This window comes from Culex pipiens, chromosome 2, assembly GCF_016801865.2.
Source record: "Culex pipiens pallens isolate TS chromosome 2, TS_CPP_V2, whole genome shotgun sequence".
NCBI classification, from domain to species: Eukaryota; Metazoa; Arthropoda; class Insecta; order Diptera; family Culicidae; genus Culex; species Culex pipiens.
The window spans coordinates 107,760,431-107,773,805 of NC_068938.1; the positions used below are offsets into that span (position 1 = coordinate 107,760,431).

At 34.5% G+C, this 13,375-nt stretch overlaps 1 protein-coding gene across 9 annotated transcripts in view; it reads left to right on the plus strand.

Annotated features, from left to right (window-relative positions):
- LOC120425148 (dual 3',5'-cyclic-AMP and -GMP phosphodiesterase 11-like) overlaps positions 1-13,375 on the plus strand; it is a 271,336-nt gene that overhangs the window by 121,600 nt on the left and 136,361 nt on the right. The gene's annotated exons all lie outside the window — the stretch shown is intronic.

A 13,375-nucleotide genomic window follows, 5' to 3' on the forward strand; every position in this document is an offset into this window, starting at 1 on the left:
CATTTTCAGATGCATCAATAATAGAACGTTGCTTGCACATTTTCATTTGAGCTTTTTTTAAAATAATAACGTTTAGACCACTTTTCAAAAAAAAGTATTAGTCAATAATATTTGTATTTTTTTCCTGCATTTTAAGTGGTACTTCCACAAAATTTTTAAACGAAAAAAAATCGTGGATTTACTTTTAAATTTGACTTTGAACCATAAAAAAACTCAAAGAAGTGGCGTATTTTCTTCTTTCAATGCATTTTTTTTTTTCAGAAAGCCCGTTAAAGTTTCCCTACAAAGTTTGAACCAAAAAAAAGTTTGTTCCAAGTTGATCCAGTAATACCAAATAGAACTGAGCTGACAGAATATTTTATGGTCAATTAAGGCCGTTGCAATTTTTTTTTGAAGTTTATGTGTTTAGTTTATGTTTATGTCCCTCGACTCTGACCAAAGTCGATGAGGGAGGGGGCAAAAAAATAAAAAAGTTTTAAAATTGGATTTACGAGCCATGGTTTTAACATTTGAATGAAAAAAGTGTTTAAAAATGCCTTAATACACCTGTCTAGTTGCTTTGCAATCATTAGTTTCCTAAATACTCAAGAATCGACGAAAATTTTTTTTTTTTGCAAAAAAAGTTTTTGCGGTGCTGTACTTTGGTATTTCATAAAAATTCTAAATATTTTTAATCCAGCCCAAACATGCGAAATATGATTATCAATGCATAAAAATGCGTTTTAGATTGTTTTAAGTTGATTTGACTTCAACTTTCATTACAATTTTGAAGTTTTTTTTTTTTTTTTTTTTTTTGTTTTTTTTTTTTTTTTTCTTTTTTTTTTTTTTTTTTTGTTTTTTTTTTTTTGTTTTTTTTTTTTTTTCCCAATTTTGGAATAGTCTTAAAAAATGTGTTAAAGTCGTCGGGAAGTGAAGCAGTTTTCTCACATTCGACATGGATCGACATCGTGGTGCTGGAGGAGGACGGTTCAATCAGGACTGGTGCTTGTTCCAGGGTGTCCGTCGAAACTTCCCGAAAGACCAGGGTGGCGATGGTTCGACCGGGAAATAGACAACAACCGGAAGCATGCGGGCCCTGGCCCGAATTGAGAAGGTGGCGAGCGCAGTTAGCGAGGCGGTCCTCGGTCACAGCGTGAACGGTCCCCGTCAAGGTAAAAATCCCGCGAGAGAATCGGAGCCGTGGGGCACGGATTAGTGCGCCGGCACCGTTTTACGTGGAACGCAGCCGCGTGGCAAGTTCCCTAAGAGGTGGAAAAGGAGGACGACGGAGCAGACTACGGTGATGGCGGTGGCAAGCGGAACAGCCAAGAATCTGGGGTCTAACGATCGGGACCCCACTGTTCATTGGTGAGAGCTTTCCATCATTATTTGTTATTTTACTATATTCCCCTTTATTATAATATAATATTATAAATTCAATAACCCTCCTACCCCTTTCTCACTTTCCCATTCTCCAATCCCAATTTCCTCAACCCCAATTTTCCAATTTCCACTTCCCCCCTAAAATATAAATAATTGCCAATTTACACTAACACACCACACCCAACTTATTCGGAGCGTTTGGTACGGTATGTCCACGCATCCTTCCTCCCCTGTTGATTCTGTGAAATGTGGTCCGTTCACAGAATCTGTCTCTGCGGTTAATGCAACGCAGTAGGCCTGGCCGCTTTAATTTTTGCTATACATTTTCGAGGTAACTCGAATGTACTGCAATTATTAATATTGACAAGAAAGAACTTGGGGCGTAATCTAACCACAAGTTCTTCCAGGATGCTTTCTTCGGACTGGCTGCGTTTGTGTTCGATTAGATTAGATTAGATTAGATTAAAAAAGTTTTTGCGGTGCTGTACTTTGGTATTTCATAAAAATTCTAAATATTTTTAATCCAGCCCAAACATGCGAAATATGATTATCAATGCATAAAAATGCGTTTTAGATTGTTTTAAGTTGATTTGACTTCTACTTTCATTACAATTTTGAAGTTTTTTGAAAAAAATATTTTAATGCCCAGACCAATTTTAAATGGGGTGAGAAGGGAGGGGGGGCGACATTAACTTAAAAAAATATTTGCAACGGCATAAGTTACAAACATATAGCAATAATTATTAATAAAACAATTAATCAAAATTGAAAGCGTTTATGCAACAAGTTGCAAAAAGAAATTTGCAAAAAATCTAGTTTTGCAACAGTTAATTTTTTTTCAATTCCATAAAAAAAAACATTTGAATTACATTTCTTCAGTGAAACGATTTTATCTTGCTCGAATGTTATTTGCAGTCAAGATATGCATCAAACTTCAAATGGATGCTGAAAAGTACTCTTCAGTACTGTTATTTCTGGCGATGAAATGTAGGCCGTTTCGTTATTCGAGAATGTCGTGAAAAGTTAGTAATTTCCAACGGAATTGCAAAAATATGTTTTCACAATTCCGTCGTAAAACTTCTTAATTTTCTTGTCATTCTTAACTGACGAAACAGCCTACTTTTCTATATCAAAAATTACAGATTCGAATAGAAACACTTTTCGAAACAAATGCTGAAAAGTTCTACTTTTCAGCACTGAAATGGATGCTCAAATGTTTGAAATTTTCAGCACTTGTTTCGAAAAGCATAACTTTCAACATTGTTTTGATTTAAACGGTGGATTGACTAAATACATGGAATTTGGAATTGCAAAAAATGTCGTTTGGAACTTTTTGCAAAACTTGTTTTTTCATCACTCATTTATGCAACTCGGTGAACCACGATGAATAAATGTACAACTCGTGCTGAAAAAATCTTCTTTTTGGAACTTGTTGCATAAACTACATTTTCTTAAATGTTAAATATCGTTTATATAATCAATCTCGATAAATAGTAAACACAAATCCTAAGCGAACGAGAGAAAATCGGTTCATGATCTTCAACTTTCACACAGTTTATGTCTTAAAACTAATTCGATGTATGTTTTTCTTTAATGACATAAAAAAATACTCGTAACGGGTCCATTTAGGAATTAAAATTTAAAAAAACATACACTATTCTGATATGAGTTGATTTCGCTTCTTTTGGACAAAAATACCTTTAGGAATCGTTTAGAAGCAATTTTTTGTAGAGTGAAATATTCTCCGATTTTTCAATTCATGTTTTCGAATACTTGTCAATCAATACACAGAAAATCCCTTTGATATTTTCAAATTCCATCTTCAAAAACCTTGCCGTTGTCGATTTTCAAACCTTTGCCATCAAACAAGTTCACCGAAGGTTGATAAGTCCTTCGTTTTTTTGTGTGCGTCGTCTGTTCATCCTTTTCTGGGAAATACCCCCATTACAATCCTATTTTTCCAGTGCTTATTTGCTTGGCTTGCACACTGTAGAGCAGCAGCAGCAGAAAGAGAGGTCGAAAGCCTGCTCAAAATATTCAAATGATATTCAATGAAATGTTTACTTGCGAGCGCGTGTGTATGTGTTCACTCCGGCGGTCCTATTCCCATAACCAGTCATTGTTTGTTGCTACTGCATAACCTCTGCTCTGTCCTGATGCCGCTAGCCGGTTGGGAAATCATTTAATGGGATCGTTAGCATTTATGCCAAAATGGGAGTTGGGGGTGAGCAGTGTGTGTGTGCGTGTGTTTGCGTAGGAAAATTATGGGTGTTCTGTGAACGGTCGCGCTAATTTCCAAAATTTAGGTTGGCAGATGGTTGACCTTCAATTTTAGCTGCACAGCAAAAAATCCGATGGTAAAATCGCATGCAAAAGCATGCACATCACCTTCGTCAAAATAAACACTTAATATTACACAATGCATGTACAATTTTTGCAAACACAAAAAAAAAGTTGCAACCGACGGGATTCAAACCCAGCACCATCAGTAAGGGCTGGCGCCTTAGCCCGCTCGGCCATCAGACCGATGAAAAATGGAAAGGATAAATGCATATGTGAGCTTGACATTTCGGTCAAGTAGGTTTCCCATACTGATGGGCTTTAATTTTTGCTATACATTTTCGAGGTAACTCGAATGTACTGCAATTATTAATATTGACAAGAAAGAACTTGGGGCGTAATCTAACCACAAGTTCTTCCAGGATGCTTTCTTCGGACTGGCTGCGTTTGTGTTCGATTAGATTAGATTAGATTAGATTAAAAAAGTTTTTGCGGTGCTGTACTTTGGTATTTCATAAAAATTCTAAATATTTTTAATCCAGCCCAAACATGCGAAATATGATTATCAATGCATAAAAATGCGTTTTAGATTGTTTTAAGTTGATTTGACTTCTACTTTCATTACAATTTTGAAGTTTTTTGAAAAAAATATTTTAATGCCCAGACCAATTTTAAATGGGGTGAGAAGGGAGGGGGGGCGACATTAACTTAAAAAAATATTTGCAACGGCATAAGTTACAAACATATAGCAATAATTATTAATAAAACAATTAATCAAAATTGAAAGCGTTTATGCAACAAGTTGCAAAAAGAAATTTGCAAAAAATCTAGTTTTGCAACAGTTAATTTTTTTTCAATTCCATAAAAAAAAACATTTGAATTACATTTCTTCAGTGAAACGATTTTATCTTGCTCGAATGTTATTTGCAGTCAAGATATGCATCAAACTTCAAATGGATGCTGAAAAGTACTCTTCAGTACTGTTATTTCTGGCGATGAAATGTAGGCCGTTTCGTTATTCGAGAATGTCGTGAAAAGTTAGTAATTTCCAACGGAATTGCAAAAATATGTTTTCACAATTCCGTCGTAAAACTTCTTAATTTTCTTGTCATTCTTAACTGACGAAACAGCCTACTTTTCTATATCAAAAATTACAGATTCGAATAGAAACACTTTTCGAAACAAATGCTGAAAAGTTCTACTTTTCAGCACTGAAATGGATGCTCAAATGTTTGAAATTTTCAGCACTTGTTTCGAAAAGCATAACTTTCAACATTGTTTTGATTTAAACGGTGGATTGACTAAATACATGGAATTTGGAATTGCAAAAAATGTCGTTTGGAACTTTTTGCAAAACTTGTTTTTTCATCACTCATTTATGCAACTCGGTGAACCACGATGAATAAATGTACAACTCGTGCTGAAAAAATCTTCTTTTTGGAACTTGTTGCATAAACTACATTTTCTTAAATGTTAAATATCGTTTATATAATCAATCTCGATAAATAGTAAACACAAATCCTAAGCGAACGAGAGAAAATCGGTTCATGATCTTCAACTTTCACACAGTTTATGTCTTAAAACTAATTCGATGTATGTTTTTCTTTAATGACATAAAAAAATACTCGTAACGGGTCCATTTAGGAATTAAAATTTAAAAAAACATACACTATTCTGATATGAGTTGATTTCGCTTCTTTTGGACAAAAATACCTTTAGGAATCGTTTAGAAGCAATTTTTTGTAGAGTGAAATATTCTCCGATTTTTCAATTCATGTTTTCGAATACTTGTCAATCAATACACAGAAAATCCCTTTGATATTTTCAAATTCCATCTTCAAAAACCTTGCCGTTGTCGATTTTCAAACCTTTGCCATCAAACAAGTTCACCGAAGGTTGATAAGTCCTTCGTTTTTTTGTGTGCGTCGTCTGTTCATCCTTTTTCTGGGAAATACCCCATTACAATCCTATTTTTCCAGTGCTTATTTGCTTGGCTTGCACACTGTAGAGCAGCAGCAGCAGAAAGAGAGGTCGAAAGCCTGCTCAAAATATTCAAATGATATTCAATGAAATGTTTACTTGCGAGCGCGTGTGTATGTGTTCACTCCGGCGGTCCTATTCCCATAACCAGTCATTGTTTGTTGCTACTGCATAACCTCTGCTCTGTCCTGATGCCGCTAGCCGGTTGGGAAATCATTTAATGGGATCGTTAGCATTTATGCCAAAATGGGAGTTGGGGGTGAGCAGTGTGTGTGTGCGTGTGTTTGCGTAGGAAAATTATGGGTGTTCTGTGAACGGTCGCGCTAATTTCCAAAATTTAGGTTGGCAGATGGTTGACCTTCAATTTTAGCTGCACAGCAAAAAATCCGATGGTAAAATCGCATGCAAAAGCATGCACATCACCTTCGTCAAAATAAACACTTAATATTACACAATGCATGTACAATTTTTGCAAACACAAAAAAAAAGTTGCAACCGACGGGATTCAAACCCAGCACCATCAGTAAGGGCTGGCGCCTTAGCCCGCTCGGCCATCAGACCGATGAAAAATGGAAAGGATAAATGCATATGTGAGCTTGACATTTCGGTCAAGTAGGTTTCCCATACTGATGGGCTACATATTTCAGGGTGTAATATTACACAGAATTTCATTAGAAAATGCAAAATTTATTTTACACCCAAGCCTTTTACACGCAGCTGGATTACTACTTTATTTGCTGTGTGATAAAGTGATAAAATTCATTTTTGATTTATGTAGGTTAGTATGTCGGTTTATTTTATTATTTAGAAATTAGTGGAAACATCATCTTGCAATTCCAGTCCAATCTATTTGTTTATTCGATTTATTTGATTGCACCACAATTCCTCAATTTAAGAAGGATGACTCTTTTCAAAAGACAATCCGTTCTTCACCACCAACCACGATACACTATCACTAAATCTGAGTGAGTGTCGGACGCTGAGATGGATTGATGGTGCGCTCCCCTTTTTACAGTCTGCATTCCGTTGCTATTTTAAACAAATAGATCTCGACTACTCGTCTGTCTACCAGATTTACACTTCAGTGCCTCCCCCTCTTCCAAGCTGCCATTACTCACCGAAAATCTGCAACTTTTTGCTCGGAGATTGCTAGTAAACTCACTGCACTACAATCTGCACTTCGACGGTCGAAGTGTGATGGATATGTTATTTCTGTAAACAACATTCAATTTCGGAATCCGTCCAAAAACACGAATTCAACAGAATGGAACAAAAATTTCACCTAAAATTGAATTACACTCTTCTCGTTCAGCGTACAACTGCTCCAAAATGAATGCAATGTTGTTTAAATTTTCACGAGAATTTGTTCATCCCTCATCCCCAGAAAATAAAAACTATTCAACCAAACATTGCAAAACCTGGTTGGTTACTCACGAAATGAACCATTACTGACAGAGGCAACACAAAAAGAGTCCCGTTGGCTGCTCCTGATGGACACGGACGTTTTGGACTCGACCAACGAGCGAACAAGTGAGAAAAGTCGGTGAAAATCGCCCCAACGATGATGGGAGGTGACTGGTGGTAAGAGGAGGGCTTTTCACCCACTTTTCCGGTCGGTGAAGTTGCATAGCTTTGTTCGAGTGGGAAATCATGGCAGAAAGGTAGTGGGAAATGTGGCTTTTTTTTGGGACTTTTTTTCGAATGAGTTTTAAATTGTAATGGAATGGTAACGTTGCAATGACATTTTAGCTGGAGTTGACTTTTTCTGAGGGTGGATTGGCGTTAGAATGAGTTTTGGTTTTTTTTTGTTATTAGAGTTTTACAGTGAAAGGTTATTTTCGTTGTTAATTAACGCTGGGATTACTGAGAGGAAAACATAACTCTTAATTAGGAAATACTGAAGAGAAATGAACTTTCTCAGAAAAAAACTATTTTTATTTTTGTTCTTTTATGTGCATTTTATAAGTACAAAAATTCAATTTGAATTTACTTCATCAAGAAAAAAATTCTTGAAAGCTTTAGGTAGCTTTGTTTTGAAAACAGCGCACATATTAAAAAATCTGTAAAATACTTTTCGATTTTTGATTTTACATTTAAAACTGAAGTAATACAAATTGTTTGATTAAAATTTCTGTTTTTTTCCCAAAAAAAAAAACACTTTTTTCAAAAATTATATCCCGGCAGCAAAAATGTTGTCCATACTTTTCTACCTGTCAAAAATTGCGATTTTTGTCCCTTAAAAGATATCAAACAATTTCAAAAATAAAAACAAACGATTTTGAGAAATTATTTTTTTGTGAAAATATAGTTAATTTATAAATCAGAAATTTTTGTTTTCCGTGTGCCTATTTTATCGAATCAAAATAAAATGAAAATTGTCAATTGTCAGTTATTTGTATAAAGAATTTGTCAAAATAACTTGAAACTTGAAACTTACAAATTCACCATTTTCAGAAATATTAAGAATTATTTTTCGAATGCTTTTGTGTGGCAAAAGCATTCAAAATTATAAAAAAATGCATGTTGTAGAAATGTAAGATAAAGTTATTTCCAAACAGAAACAACGCCGCCACACTCAAGACAGGGTGCGTACCATGACAAACTAATCATCGCATATCATGTCTTGCATGTGATCCGGCCACAGCCCGCGAAACATCAATTTTCATAGTTTGCAGAAATGCAAGCGAGAAAAAACTAATTGTTTACAAATCCAATCCATCAGCGCACCGATTCTGATACACTATAAAAAAATGAGATATTTACAAAAAAATAAAAAAAAATGTTTAAATTTTATTGGATGAACAAAATTGTTTTTGGATGCAAATTTGCAAGATTTTTTTTTTATATTTTTTTCCTACAGTGCCTTTCAAGTGACTTTACTGCCAGTAAACTTCACACCAATTTGCTGCACTCTGCTGCATAAGCATGCATAGCCCTCTCGTGAACCAAGACGGTTTTCGCATGCATGGTTTGCGCTCACTCACTGTCCGCTCCCGAGCAAACAAATCCCGTTCAAGTTAGAACACGGTTTGTTATTGTATCTTACAAAAAAAAACATTTCTTATTGAGTTTAATAAAATGTGTTAAATTTTGCTTAAATAATTTTGGGTTGAATAATAACAAACTATGTTGTTGGTTAGTACCTTGGTCATTACGAACAAATTTTGATATTTTACCAAATATATTGTGTTCTTGAACTTCCTTTTCATGTTTTTGATGCTTATGTAATCGTGATGATGACAAAGCACGTAATTTATAAGGACAACTTGTATCCAATTTTGCTTACCAAGGCAACAACTCATGTTCCATCAAACATTAAACTATTCTACTCGGGTAGCCAGCCATGATAGTGCAAGCGGTGGGTGGGTTGGTCGGTCTGAGTGTGTGGTTAAGCCTTCACCCACGGGTGTATCGCACTAATCTCATCTCGGGCAGCGGTTGCACGTTACTGGCTGCGTCTCAACGTCAAACTCGGTGGACGGATGATGAGTACCACCTCTTCTCTTTGGCGGAATCGCTAGACGCCTGACAGATGATGAAAACCGGCAGCAAAACTGAAGAAGAAGAGGGGGAGTGTTAATTGTACCATTAGTGTTTACATTCGTTTCGATAAACATACCCCACAAACTGGCGAGGGGAATGTGTGTGTGTATGTGTGTTGGCGCTGCATGAGATAGGGTTATTGCTTTTGACGCAGAACGGTGGTAATGCTTTTTTTTTCCTTCCCTAGAGAGGGACATCCACTTTAGTTCCATCGCGTGCAACGCTTTTCCCCAGCCGTACCAACAGAACAGACATTCAGAAAGAGTCAGCAGTGTTGACAATGACATTGTGGTAGAAAGCATGCGACAAGGGCGAACTTGAGCAGGTGGAGTAGGATGTGTGGACAACCCTGTCTCTAGAGTGGGTCGAGTGGGAAAGGTTAGGTTAGTGGGTTGTTGCTCTCTTTCCTTGCGTTCTTACCGGGGGTTCGATCAGGTGATGTTGCTCACGTCACATTGTTAGTCGTGAGGGAGAAGTTTTATGTTTATGGATTTCTTATTTAGTTATTGCAATTTAAAACGCACGAAATTTTGTTTTATAAAATTAGGCATGAAAATTAAATAATCATAATTAACTTACCTAAACATGTCATTGTAATGTTATGTAATTGAATAACTTTCGACGAAAAATATTTTTGTTTATCAGATTTTCCTATATTTTGAAAAAATGTAAGATTATTCTCTGTCAACTCACAAGAAATCCGAAAAAGTTGCACCACTTATCTTCGATTTACGTGAAACTTGGTACGATCAATAATGTGCAGCCTTTTAATGGTGATGATTTGGAATTTGGTGTCAAAGGGACTTTCATGTAAAATTGAACGCTCTATTTGATGGCGTACTCAAAATTCTTTTAAAAAAGCATCTTTCATTAAAAAAAACATAGAAAAGTTGGAAATATCTGCAATTTTTCATTATTCAACAAAAATTTGAAAAATATTTGCAATGGCCATAAAACATGCATTTAAAAATGCTCAAAATGTTTTCACAACTCAAAAAAAAATGTTCAAAATTATCGTTACTGAGCAATTCTCTTACATTTCGGTCATTCGATTTTTTTGTATTTTTTAATCCGACTGAAACTTTTTTGGTGCCTCCGGTATGCCCAATGAAGCCATTTTGCATCATTAGTTTGTCCATATAATTTTCAATACAAATTTGACAGCTATCCAAACAAAAATAATGTATGAAAATTCTAAAATCTGTATCTTTTGAAGGAATTTTTTGGTCGATTTGGTGTCTTCGACAAAGTTGTTGGTATGGATAAGGACTACACTGAAAAAATATGATACACGGTTAAAAAAATTGTGATTTTTAATGTAACTTTTTGTCACTAAAACTAAATTAGCACGAAACACTACTTTTTTTTTTTTTTTTGATACGTTTTTTTTAGGGGACATTAAATGCCAACTTTTCAGAAATTTCCAAGCTGTGCAAAAAATCTTTGACCGAGTTATGATTTTTTTAATCAATACTGATTTGTTCAAAAAATTGAAATATTGGTCGCAAAAAATGTTCAACTTAGTTTTTCGATGTATCAAATTTGCAATTACAAAGTTCTATAGTGAAATTTTGAAAAAGTGCCTCGTTTTCAAGTTAAAGCCATTTTTAGGTAACCTTTTGAAAATAATCGCAGTTTTTCAGTTTTTACAATTAATGCACATGTTTGCTCACTTTTGAAATATTTTTGAAAAGCTGAGAATTTCTCTTTATTTTGCTTTTTTGAACTTTGTTGATACGACCCTTAGTTGCTGAGATATTGCCATGCAATTTTTTTTAAACAGGAAAATTGCAGTTTTCTAAGTCTCACCCAAACAACCCACTATTTTCTAATGTCGATATCTCAGCAACTAATTGTTCGATTTACAATGTTAATATATGAAACATTTGTGAAATTTTCCGATCATTTCGAAAACAATATTTTCGAACAAAAAAAATCAAGACTAACATTTCAAAAGAGCGTAATATTGAATATTTGATTAAAAAATTAAAAACTGCGACTATTTTCAAAAAAGTTACCAGAAAATGGCTTAAGCCTGAAACCGGTGCACTTATTCAAAATTTCACTAAAGTACTTTTTGATTGCAAATTTAATTTTACATCGAAAAATCAACTTGAAAATTTTTTGCGACCAATCTTTCGATTTTTTGAAAAAATCAGTATTGAATAAACAAATTATAACTCGTTCAAAGATTTTGCACAACCTGGAAATTTCTGAAAAGTTGGCCATAAAAGTCCCCTTAAACATATCAAAAAATAATAAAAAATAAAAATAGTATTTTATTGAAAATCAAATTATAGTGACAAAAAGTAAAAAAAAATCACAATTTTTATTTTTTACTGTGCATCATTTTTTTCAGTGTAGTTTTTATCCATACCTACAACTTTGTCAAAGGCACCAAATCGTTCAGAAAATTCCTTCAAAAGATACGGATTTTAGAATTTTCATACACCATTTTTGTATGGACAGCTGCCAAATTTGTAAGGAAAATTATATGGACGAACTAATGATGACAATAATGATACAAAAATTAAAATTAAAAAAAAAAAACGATTTCGTAGAGAACTGCTCTGCTGCAATATGAGTATCAATGGGGTTAAGTGATCGGAAATTTTCATGCCTTTTTGAAAGTGAAATTTTCATTTACCCCTTATTTTGGAAATTATACAAAAAATGAGCATCATTTGATAGATAATTTTTCATGAATTTCGAATGTTTTAATATATTTTTTCAAATGCTCAACTTTCTAAAAGGTACATATTTTCTATAAAGTACCAAACTTTTTTTTGGTTTTTTTACAGTACAGTACAGTACAGTAAGTACAAAATAGGTAGTTTTGTAAAAATTTGCAAATTTGCAAAAACTTAATAAACTTCAATATTTTTTCGAATAAAAAACCTAGTTTTGTGATTTTTTCTAAGTATTTTAGAAAGGTATTCTTACTTTCTAAATGTGTGAAAAATTGCCGAGCCTTTGGACATATTGGAAAACAAACAAAAATTTGCAGTGCTTTTTCAAAAATACAAAGTCTGGTGAAAATTTTGATTGGGCAAAAAATATTTTTTACATTCGAATGTACGAAAATTTCTGGGTCATTTGATACTCATATTGCATTCTTACTTTCAAAAACTAATCCTGATCATTTGATATCGATATTGCAAACTTATCACTGCAGTACTTTTTTGAAAATTCATAGTTTTGTGGTGCAGTTACTTAAATTTCATAGACTGTTTAGTTTTTTTCACTTTGAATTTTTCAAATATATTTAGACTGGATTTTCCTCCAAAGTTTGAACGTGAATTACAATAATATAATAGCGCGGTTCGCTCCTTGTGTATATTACATGCAATTTCTGGATTGTATTCAAAAGCGACGATTCGCCTTGATTTTCCATAAAATTTTTGGAAAAAACCCATACGGCCCTGTCTTAATATTTTTGAAAATATATTGTGTAGATCAGTTTGGCAACTAGAATGCAACAAAATTGGTCAATTTTGCGGGCATTTCAGGGCATGATGCCCTAGGAGTACTGATCCTGAATCCCAAATATGAACTTGATTGATTGCGACAGGACCTGGTGCTTTTACTTTGAAGTTTAAACGGGATTCAACCCGTAAAATAGGTGCATTTCGGGTTTTTCAAGTTTTGAGCCCCTTAACGATTTTTGAATAAAAATAAAAAAAACCATGAGTTCATAGTTTGTGTTCCAGGGAACAACTTTGCCGAAGAGTATACGAAATGATTCGTCAACTATCAAGAATGTTTCAGTCGCAACCAATCAAGCTCATAAATGGGATTCGGGCTCAGTGAACTATACAGGATCATGCCCTGTAATGCCCGCGAATTTTAATTCATTTTGTTACATCCTAATGGCTACTCTACCCTAAACTAAAAAAATAGTTGCAATACTTGGCCGGACACCAATCACCAGCTTTTTCCACCCACATAGACTCTTATCACCGCGAGCCCTTTCTTCGACAAAAAATGAAAAATCACCAGCCAGAACCTGCACCAACATCACCACCTCAACCCTTACAATTACAACATGCTCCCGTTACACAAGCATCGTAACAGTGTGTGACAATCCCTTGCGGCAGCAGTCAGTGGTGTTGCTCTGGGCGCCACCACCACACCGGCACCGGTGCAAATTATTTATTACTTTAATCTCGTAAAGCCATATTGCAAGCACTAATCCAATTAGCGATATAAA